Source organism: Cavia porcellus, unplaced genomic scaffold, assembly GCF_034190915.1.
Source record: "Cavia porcellus strain 051 isolate PalLab524CR breed Dunkin Hartley unplaced genomic scaffold, mCavPor4.1 scaffold_11, whole genome shotgun sequence".
NCBI classification, from domain to species: Eukaryota; Metazoa; Chordata; class Mammalia; order Rodentia; family Caviidae; genus Cavia; species Cavia porcellus.
In genome coordinates this window covers 7,314,370-7,326,054 of record NW_026947494.1, presented here as the reverse complement: position 1 = coordinate 7,326,054, position 11,685 = coordinate 7,314,370, and the positions used below count along the sequence as shown (strand labels likewise).

The 11,685-nt window shown below is 42.5% G+C and overlaps 1 long non-coding RNA gene across 1 annotated transcript; it reads left to right on the top strand.

Annotated features, from left to right (window-relative positions):
- Positions 1-319: 319 nt before the first annotated feature.
- On the top strand, positions 320-9,977 carry LOC134477981 (uncharacterized). Its single transcript, XR_010050319.1, has 3 exons — positions 320-496; positions 5,320-5,618; positions 9,024-9,977. It is a non-coding gene; the product is annotated as an uncharacterized LOC134477981 (long non-coding RNA).
- Positions 9,978-11,685: the final 1,708 nt, after the last annotated feature.

Below are 11,685 nucleotides of genomic sequence, written 5' to 3'. Positions count from 1 at the left end.
CAGGTAGGCAGCGCAGGCTTGTTGGACCCCCAGAAGCTGGCCTGAACATGGGTCACTTAGAGCCATCCGACCTCCACTGCGCTCTTCAGGAGCCTTGAGACAGGGAGTGAAACTCAGATTTCAGAGTTTGCTGCATTGTCCACAAAGCTCCATAAAAAGCTGATTTACAGTGAGCCTCAGAAGAGCTATAATTGCAATGTAAAGTGAATGCCTAAATAAAAAAAAAATCACAGTTGAAGACACATTGCTGCGGACCCCCTCTAAGTACTCCCACTTCAAACGTACCCCATTTTTCTCGTCACTTTCTCAAGCGGTTCTAGAATTTTCCTCTTTTGCTAGTGCACTTCGCGAGGTACAATCAACAACCTGGTGAAAGCTGTCGCCAAAGGACGTCCAGCGGAAAGGCAGCTCGCTGGAGCACGACACTGTGTCCTCATCCACCTCCTTCACCAGAGCTGCCTCTGCTTCTCCCCCACAGTCAAAGTGACCGTGAAAGGTAATGGCAATGTGTCCTTTACTGCAATAATTTTTTAAAAGTTTAAACATTAATGTCCTTTTCGGTCTACCTCGTGCATGGAAACTGCCGGGAGCTGGAATAGGATGTGGCCTGAACTTCAGAGCTGATTTCACAGTGGCAGCAGCTGTCACCAGCCTTGCGTTTGATGACACACTCACGCCATCAGAGAGCAGACATAGAGGCTCATAGCTGCTGAGTAGCTGAGTGAAGGCCTTAATAGTCTGTGTAGAAAGGTTTTAAAGTAGCCTAGGTAGAGTTGAGAGAAACCGACAGTGATTCACTGTTTAACCTGAATGCAGAGGAAGGGAAGAAATTGTGTGTTTTTGCAGAGACATTACTGTGATTTCTTCCATTCTTCTAAACATTTAAAGTAGCTGAGAGAATGGAGTCTTCCATTGTGTCATTCTTATGAAGCAGGAATAATCTGCATTCTCCTTCATCAAACTATGCAGTGTCTTTCTTTCTGTCACTGAAGTACAACCAGAGAAATCGTCTCCTCCGGTGAGGTCTGCCCCTTAAGTCCTTACTCGTAGCTCAAACCCTTCTCCTTCAACTCCAGAGAAAAGAAAGAATGAGAAATGTAAAGTAACACAGAGCAAAGGCAAACACTGCACTGCTTCCCGTAAAGGACTGTCCATCCCCAGGAGACACGCATGTTCTCTTCGGCTTGTCCCCAGCTGGCTCAGAGTGGCCAGTCCCAGTATTTGGGTTGTGATTATCCCACGGTGAAAGAGCAACCTTCGTTACAAAGCCGTCGTCTCCTGTGTGCTCACTGCTCTCCTGTGGCCTTGTCACCCTCTCATTAGTTCTGGGAGCTGTTCTGCAGATATTTAAGCATTTTCCATGTAGATAATCACAGCAACTGTGAACGGAGATGGTCTTCAGATCTGTGTACCTTTTATTTCTCTTTGCTGTCTTAGTGTATTCATTAGGGCTTCTGGTGTGGTGCTTTACAGAAAAGGTGAAAGTCAACATTGAATCTTCATCATTTCAAGGGGAAGGCTTCTAATTGCTTAGTATTATGTACCATGTTACCCACTGCTTTTTTTGGAGGTGATTTTTAAATCCAATTAAGACAATTCCAAACAATTTTTAATGTGCTGAGTGTCTTCATTGGAGCTGGACGTTGACTTTTGTCAAATGCTTTTTATACATCAATTCACATGACGATACGATTTTTCTTTTGCCTGTTGAGGTGGTATATTTCAAAAATTCATTTTTGAATGTTGAACAGTGTTTGAACCTGGACTATTTCCCATTTGGTTGTGATATAGAATTTATACTTTGTTGGATTTCGTTTGTTAAAATTTCATTGAAGACTTTTAAATCTGTGTTCATAAAAGATACTGGCTGCACGTGTCCTTTCGTCTAGTGTGTTTGCTTTTGATATTAAAGCAGTGCTGGCTGCCTAGAATGAGTTAAGGATTCCCTCTACTTGGGTCTTCTGCAAGGAATTATAGACTACCAGTATTATTTCTTCCTTAAATGTTTGGTAGAATTCATCTGGATCAGATACCTTCTTGGAAGGTGATTAACTATTGATATAATTCCTTTAAATGATAAATGCTTACTCAAATTATTTCCCTTTCTGTGAATTTTGATAATTTGTATTTTTCAAGGAATTGGTACATTTCACCCAACTTATCAAAAATTTGTGGCCACAGTATCCTTTTAGGGACTTTTTCATGCCTGGAAATCAGTAGTGATGCCCATTCTTTTATTTCTGACACTGATAATTTGTTCTCGCTTTCTTCCTCCTCCCTCCCCTCCCCTTCTCTTTCTTTTAGTATGATGAGACAGTTGGAAAGTTTATTGATCTTTTCGAAGAGCCAACTTTTGACTTCATTTATTTTCTCTGTGCCATTGATAAGAAAAATGAAGGTGCACAGCCCGAGGAATGGGTTCAGAGAACAGCACCTTGTTTCATAGCTGTTCGTTAGCCGAGCAGAACATGCCACAGAAAACTACTGCATTTCAGACAGTGACAGCTCGGTTCCTGTTAAACACCATCCATCTTTCATTCTGCTTTTTATTTGTACATTGGGTTGCTCACCTAAGAGAAGTGATGTGATATTTACACCTGTGTGTCTGATTTGTTTCATCTAACACTGTGGTCTCAAGCTGTGAGATGGATCTTTCTCAAAAGGAAAGGTGCAGGGAGAGGGAGGAGAAGGGAAAGGAAGGGTAGGATGTGTACCTGTACTAACTCTTATGAGGACATCATCACTATGTACTGCAAGTGTGTACTAATAAAAGAAATATCATTCCAGACAAGTTTCAGCGTAAATGACCTTAAATGAAGACAACAGCTAAGTGTCCTATTTACCCAAAAGACTCAGTACTCTTGAAAGTTATAACTAAGCTTTGCCTGGGGGAGGGAGGGACATCTACACTGTAATGATTTGCAAACTTCAGTGTATGGAGGGGCACTGCGGAGAGTGTTTGCAGGGCATTCCAGTTGGTTATTCATTGTCCCAGCGTCCCAGCAGAGTACGGGCAGGGGCTCATCCATCTTTAACTGGCAGCACTGCCATTTCCCGTGAGTTGAACAGGCCCCCAGGGACCACCCATCCTGAGCCCTGAGTTTTAAGAATGTGGTGCAGGACCTCTGGAGTCAGATGCTGGGCTGGTCAGTGCATAGTTGCTGTGTCTCAGACATTTATACACTGTCATGACAGACTGGCGATGACTTTCCAACTCAATCACCTGACTTACTTAGCCACCTGAATTTAGAACGTATTTTGACAACCATAAAGATCTAAATAACCAATGTTTTCAATTATTTCAGAGGTTATAAAGGGCACACGACAGATAAGGTGTTTCATCAATAAGGTGGGAGGACAGGATCACACTCACCTGCTTCCACACCAATGGGACCTGAGAAAGCCAGGCAAAGCTGTGTGATTTCAGCTATATATTCTGGGTAGCAGCTTAAATATCAATTCCTTCATTTTACGGGCTGCGAGGGGATTAGGAATCAAACTCAAGACCTCATGCTTGCCAGGCAGGCACTATGCCGCTGAGCTATACTCTCAGCCCCAGTTCCCTCATTAATTAATGGAGAAAATAGTATCTTTCACATTTGCATACTTTATATTTGCATGGACATCATGATTTTGCCACGTGGATGTACTATGGATTTGTCAGGATGCACTGAACATTGTGTTGGACAGGGGTCCCCCAAGGGCTGCTTGAACCTGTGTGTGTCTCTGCATCCTCAGTTTAAGCTCCAAGTGATCCTCAAACTCTGACATTGCCAAGGCTCTGTTTCCTTTCTCTTCCTCAATTTTATGTTTTGTTCTTGCATTTTGTTCATATGGATATTAATTTGTCCTCAGTGGGGGAGCAATGATTAGAAATTTGCTTCTATCATATGTGGCTTGTTGATGTCTGTAGATAGACAAGAATGATCTATTCTCTGTTGGGTGAGAAGCAACAAAAGGTTTATTCTTTTATTCTCTTGTTTGTTTCTCTGTTTTATGCTCTGATCAGTTAAGAATTTCTGGGAAGAAGAGCTCTTTATGACCACAGAGTTGTATATCTGTATCTACTTTTGACCCGGCTGTTGTTTAAATTTGAAGTTATAAGTTCTCTGTGTAGCACATGTTTGTGTGTAACTGAGAAAGACTTTGACCTCTGACTGTGTGCATGATTTTACTGCATCTCGGGAAGGTATTGATAACTTAGATTGTTAGGTCACTTAAAATAAAGAAGGTCTGTTCTAATTGTTTAGAGAGATAAATGCAGACTCACAGAAAATTCTTACAGTTCTCCCAAAGTAATGAAATTGAACCTCAAATAAATTCAGAAGGAGAGTAGTTCATCTAGAACTTCCTGAAATTATACAGGATTTGTGGTCAAAGTTTATAAGAACTGACTCTGAAAAGAAGGTGTACTTTGAGTGAAGACTTTAACAGATTGTTTATATTTGGTGGGTCTATTTCCTTGGCTTACTGACTAGTGTCCTAATTTACCAGATGAAAGATGATTCTGTACCTTGTGTAAAACCTTCCTTGGTTACAGAGAACGTGTGCTTACTGGAACAATGTTCTGTGCTTTACTTTGACTTTATTATGTCCTTCATTGTTTAAAAAAAAATCCAAAAAACAAAACTTTCTCAAGTATGAAAGCACAAAGGTTCTTCATAAGTGTGTTGTTTTTCATGTTGATTTCTACTTACTTCCTTGTAACCTTGACTAAATTGCTCATGATGCACTTAGTTCTCAGGTAGCTATGATCCGAACAAAACCAAGTGTCCAGAGTCTTCTCCGATGGCTCTTTGACTTTGCCTTATGAAAATTGAATGCTATATTTAGGAAAAATAAAACAAAATGTCAGGATATTTTTTCGACCTAAAACTATCTCTGAGAATTCTCAAAGGCCCCAGAGCAATCACAAAGATTTATTTTTTGCTGTATGAAAAGACAAGCACTAGAAATAATTAAGTTTGTTTAGTGCACTATCCACATTTCTTAAATTAGCTCAATGATACTGCAGGAGCTCTATGCAAAGACTTGTCAAATTAAAAGAGATGCTTTGCCCTCTCTTGAATTTGTTGAGGCACAAAGTGGGGAATATAAATGTATCAGAAAATATAGGCCTTATGAGAACACCCTGGGGGTTTGTCTGACTCTCCAGAAAACATCGATCAAACCCATATGAAATAATTAGGTACTGTACTCCAAAGTGAAATTTATATTCCTACCTCCTGATATTAGTAATGACGGTAATAAATTAACCACAACCATTAACTCTCTGTCATCCACTTGTGATTTTTGTTTTACTTTGATGATTCTCTGCAGGCTCTGTAGCCAGGTACAGGACAGAGATGTGGCCTTCAGTCTTTGATCTCATGGAAGGAACCATAGCAGTGTCTCGGAGCCACTGAGTTCTCAAGGGAGGACTTCTGGGCGTCAGCTTTGACCTGACGTCATCTAGAGGTGATCACACTGTCCCTTGCACTGGGGCAGGACCTCCAAGAGACTTCTCAGTCTGCCAGAAGGTGGCCTCATGAGCAAGGCTGGTGACCCACCGTCCAGCAGAACAAGAGACGGAAGGAACCAGCGAGCAAGTGTTGCTGCGACTTGTGCTTCGCATCTAGGTGATGTTCTCTTAATTCCTACTTTTCATGCATGTCTTAGGAAGCCCTTTCTTTTTCTTTCTGAATCTTCTCTAACACTTAGCGAAATGGGCTTCTTCTTTTGTGAGATGACAGGGAACATTATTTAACAATGTCTAATTTTACTCCTCAGAAATTCACCAATTCTTACTAAATTGCTTTACTTTTTTCAATGGTAAGATAGTTACACAGGTTGAATGCAAACCCGCCCACCTTTTAACTAGAATATAGTCGAATTCTGCAATCAAGACCATACCAAAAATTGTCACACTTGAAAATAAATTTTATTAATTGGGAATGATAAGCTGTTCTTAAGGAAAAGGATAAGTAAACTCTCAGGCCAATCAAGCTGAGGTCCAGCCTTCCAGAGGGGTATGGAAGGTCATTTCTAGCTGGACAAAAACCTTCACAAATATGAGAGATTATGAGACGGGAGCAATTCATTCAAATTTATTGATAGTACAAGTGAAATATGATGAAAAGAGTTTTTGGACCTGGTTTCCTAGCCACTGGATAACAAATGACAGAGGCTTTAAAAATAAAATTCAATCTCTTTAGGAAAACTTCCCAATAGAAGTTAATGGACTTATCAGCTCAGTCCTGCATGGATCTCAGTTTACAAAGAAATATGTGGATAATTATCACTCTTGTAGCACCCATGGAAATAAGCAGGTGAAACTTAATGAGACAGTTTTGTGATCAAGCATAGTATAAGGGGATGCTATTTGTGCTCTCCGAGGTAAGCTTCTTGAGAAAAACTTTGAAATGGGAGAAAGATTACAGGTTGTCCCTTGACTAGAACGCTGGGGACAGTCTAACAAATCCTCTAGGGTTGCCTAGTGCTATAGGGGTCTGCTCCTCTGATTGTCCTAGACTTGGCTGTGTTACAACTCTGTAAATCTTAAAATATTTGCAGAAATAAAAAGTCTCTTATATAGAGAGATGGAAATGATCTTGTTCAACAAAGGTACAACTGATTTCTCTCCTACGGAAAAATTGGCCCAGGCACCTTACAAAGACTTCATTTGGGGCTCAGTTTTTCATCTCTAGGCAAATTCACCTCAACATACAGTGGTCTACATATGTCTGTTCTTCACTTTGGACAAGGGAAATATATTTATTTTGGATTAGAATAGCAGTCACACTTTGTAAATTTGAAAACTCTTCTTTTGAAAAACTAACTAAATGTAAATCAAGCCGCATAGATGAAGGACCAGGTTATCCACCAGTCTGAGCTTAGACCAGAAAACGCTAGCATTCAAACTACAGGAGATTTGGTCCAGTTCTCATTGTTCATCCAACACCAAGTTGCTCACTGTACCTGCCTGTGCCACATCCATACTCACGGGACTCTTCCACAGTTCTGCTTCTGGGTCATACAGAAGTGGAGGTGCTGATCCACAGACAGTGGAATTAATCTATCTGACCAGTCTCACGTCACATCAATAAAATACCAAAATAAAACTAAACCTGATCAGACATTACAGGAAAAAGGGATCATCTAGATGATACATTAGCTAAGAATCACTAGGGTGGGGGGGGGGCGCTTCTTTATTTATGTGCAAAAGCAAGGTTTGCTAAGCAAGAGTCACAGCAAGACATCTACACTCTGGGGACAGGGAGAAGAGGGACACTGAGGCATGAGGACTCAGGGATGTGGGGTGGAGTGAAGAGCAGTGGAGAAAAGGCAAGTGGGCCATTTAGACCTGGTATTTCATTTTTATTTTTTTTGTCTTTTTGCTTTTTACCGGTACCAGGAATCGAACTCACGACTGCCTGCTTGCAAGGCAGGCGCTTATGCCGCTGCGCTAAATCCCCAGCCCCAATTTTATTTTATTTTATTGATGAAGTGTGGGGTTAATCAGATGGTTTCGCTCTGTAGTCTGTAGGTCACTACCCCAGTTCCACATGCAGAGCCGTGGAAGGGTGCCGCACCTCTGGATTCAGCAGCAGGAGTACAGACCCCTCATTCTTAATTCAGCTGTTATCAAGGCTGGCAGGCCAGGGCCACAGACTCATCTGCTCTTGTGAGAAATTTCACATTCAATCTCTCTCTGAAGTCCAAATACACATTCAGCCTCACTCCACATACATCCTGTAAATCCCAGGAAAGAGAGTTCCTAACAACACAAAACTTTAAAGCTTCCCTCACTCTGATGTGTCCTGTAGGTATTGATTGTGATTTTGAGTAATTCTGGATCATTCTCCTCTTCCTTTGATTCCAGGGGAGACTAACAACTGATACATTCTACGTCCCAAGTTTTCCCAAATTGGTTTTTATGTTCAAGCTGAAGGTAGAAGAAACTAGACTTTGTAGGATTATCCAGAGTGTACTTCTAAGTATTTAATGCACAGTTAGCCCAAGACTTAATTAGAATGCAAGTTAGGCCAAAACTATGGTTAATGACAGCAGGCGGACAGTGACACCGAGGGCCAGTGGTTAGGGACCTGAGGACATTTCACTCAGAAAATTGGGTTCATTAGGAGTTACTCATGATCATTTCTGAGTTCATTCTTTGAATAAGAGTCTGTACAGAACAATCAAGAGCTACTTTAATAGATATGTTAGGGTCCTGCTGTTACATTGAGCGGTTTCTCTAAGAGGTGTCCTCTAACTTCGTGTGGAGGGAAATCTTTTCCATCTCTTTTTCACAGAAAGCCACTGAGACTAAGGTGGAAAAGGCAAAGCAAGCTCGTTATTTCTAAGAACAGAGAGTCTATAGCAGGTGTGATTATGGTCATCTGCAAATGACATTTTTAAAACCTAGGAAAAATGAGGCCCAGGTTTTAAAGTTGCATACCTTACTGATTACCAGCTCTCTGCCAAGTCTTTGTGCTAAAGACCGTGTCATTGATTGGCGCGAGTTTATGCTGTGTTCTTTTCACTGAGGGCCACAAACCGAGTGGAAATGACACAGGATCCTGGGTGAAAAATTTTCCACCCTGAGGTTCTTTTTAGGATTAAGAACTTTAAGGACCTTTAGAACTTTAAAGGAATCTGTGTGTGTGTGTGTGTGTGTGCGTGTGCATGTGATAAGAAACATATGAGTCTTTTCCATTAAAAAATGCACACACAAATGCACATATTGCCCCCAGTTTGCCAGTTGTAGAAGATCTTGTGAACTCTACCCAATACCATCGGTCCCTTTGATCTCGTGGCCTCAGTTTACATATTTGGACATAGCAGTGCTATGAGTAAGGAGATTCCACTGCTCCTGGGTATGCATGAGGGGTCCCCTCACCCCTGTGCTGTCTCACCATGCACACCTGGGAAGTTCTGGACCGGTCAGAGCAGGAATTACTGTGTCTCTTCTGTCTGGTTGTTTTTAATCAATCCACAGACAAAGCATTTAAAGATAACATTGTATTTCTGCCCTTCTGTGACAGTTACATAATGGCTTGTTGAGAGGTACTCCAGCGTGCTATGTGAGGACACAGCCAATCAATACAGCCGGGGTCAGGACGCGCCCTGCTCATTTCTGAAAGAGCCAGCAACTAATGTGCTCTAACCCAAGAGGAAGCAGCCATCTCTAGCTGATTGCCAATTTGGGGGTTAATTTGGCAATTTTATATGTGATCACTGCTTTTGGAAAAAGTCCAGCTATCTGCAATTATTCCAAAAAGGAAATGAGATGAGTTACGTGCTGCTCCTAAAGATGAAAGTGGCAGAGTCACCCGTCTCTCCACAGTCACCAAGTAAATCACATTGTTCTGTGACCAGACCTCTGCGATGGACTCCTGGCCTCTACCAGTTATCTGATTCTCCTGGCGGACTGAGAGCAGCGAGCTTCCAGTCCTTTTGGAGTGAAGCAGGGTGTACAACTAATTCTGTCAATGACTTTAAGTGGAAGGGGAGTGGGCTGCTTCTAGGCAGCAGCATTTAAAATCCAGGTCATGCAAAGGAAGAGGGGCAGGCCGAGCTTTAAGTTCCGCCCCTTGCTGGTCTTCCTTTGAGTGATACAGCCCGGCCACCTTGTCCCCATAGGAAGTGAGTGGAGAATGAGCACTCCACACCTACTGAGCATCTGTCTCTAGCCCTCCCTGAGGAATTCCACCTGGTCCAATCCAGCGAGAGAGCAGTGGACAGGAGTACAAAATCTGGGAAAGGCAGGCTGGGACCAAGCCCCCTGGAGGGGTCAAAGCAGTGTCCAGCACAGAGAGCTGAGTGCCTGAGCAGCTGTTTCTGGTGCCTGTAATGCAGTGGAGGAGATGAGGCTCAGAGCAACCTAAGAGGCCGAGCCATCTGGAAACTTCCTGGGTCCACAAATAACTTCACATTGGTAAGAGGGGTGCAGGAACCTGGTGAGATTGTGCTGTTCACTTTACTACAAGACAGCTTGTCTGGACCGCCGCTTTGTGTGGAAGCGGGGTGGGTGGGTGTTCCTTTTGTCTGTGCGCAGAGAATAATTCCTCCAGCATCCAAATAAAAAGCATCCCGTGTTTCCTTGTGTTTGCTAAGTTCCCTGGGGGACTTTGTTATTCCCTCCCCCTAACCCCATTGCCCCATGAATCACACACCTGCCATTCCTGGTCGTTCCTTTGGAATCTTTTCAGTTTCTGGAAACTTAATGCTTAAAATATGTGTGTGATCCATGTGATCAATAATTCCAATGTTGTCTAGTATCAGCCATGGTCAGTGTTTCAGAGTTATCGATCATGCTTTTATCCACTTAACCTCTATCCCTTCTTGGAGGTTGTCCTCAGCATTTGGTATCTCCATCCCACGATGGTCACAGTGATGGGCACTGTCCAGGGCTGACATCACAGTCTACGATGCCAGCTGCCCTCTGGCTGATGTAGGGCTGAACGTTCTCTTTGGCCTGTCCATTGTCCCTCCATTCCCATTCCAGTCTTCAGAGGGAAATCTGTATCTGATGGACTCTGACCTGCACTTGTTGTAACATAATCTTTTGCATTAATAGAAATTTAGAAAGCTCGCAGTCAAGTAGGAAAGAAAAGTATCAGCACCGTAACTTCAGATTTCTTTCCTAATGGGGAGCCAGAGAGCAGGGACTGGGAAGAGGTGGGGCAGACGGGGTGCAGAGCAGCAGAGAAGGGCGTGGAAATGCTTTCTCTGTGTTATCCGTACCATCTCTTAATGCTGAGCATCAGATAAAGTCGTAATCACGTTTAGAATTGCTTTAAATCACTATATTATGGTTTGGTCGATTTAAACCTCGGCTGAGATGGTACCACTTGAAAATCATGGATTTATTTGTATTAAAGCTCTAGTTTAAATGCAAAAATGCCTCTCTTTTCAAAACTAAATATTCCTATGATTTAGCTCCTACTCAACAGAAGAATAAAAAGTCAGAAAACGGTGACTGCTTCTATTTTCCTGCATCAAACTTAAAATTCACCAGCAACCACTGTGTCCAAATGTCCTCCTCCTCCTCAGGGCAGTGAGAGCAACTCATCTACCATCTTGGTGCCCTTGTAGCCCTTGTCTGCAAGGGCTCGTGGAAATGGTTATCTCCTCGTTGACCAGAATCCACGCTCTCCCAGTGAACACTGCACATCAGCCTATTTCTAAAATGTATATTGTTGTGATGATTACATTCATGGCAGGCAGTTGCTACAAGTACATAATGCACCTTGTTGTGGATTAAAAATGGGAGGTCAACTTAACACCAGATGAATTAAATCGGCATGGTGCTGAGTGTAGATGGCCCACCTGAGGGCCATCATAAAAAGATCTGGTAAGGAAGAGTAGCACTGTGAGTTCTCCTGTGTTGTTGTGGAGCCATTGGTTCTTCTGGAAAAGCTTGTCATGCTGGTTTCCCTGATGTGAACTTGGTTATTATCTTTGGAGGAGCTCAGAACCTTGTCCCTGAGGATGTCTGTGGTACTTTTCAGGGGAGCCTTGGTCCTTATTTTGAGCATTGCTTCCTGGATCCAGTACAATATCCTCAACCTACTGGCACAGATCCTTAACTCCACTGGCACAGATTTTCTAGCTTCCACCACTGGCCTTTGAGCCTTCCCAGTGCAGACTCTTAAAATAGACTTGCATCGGTCATTGTTGTGGGCTGTAAGCCTCAAATTGGAC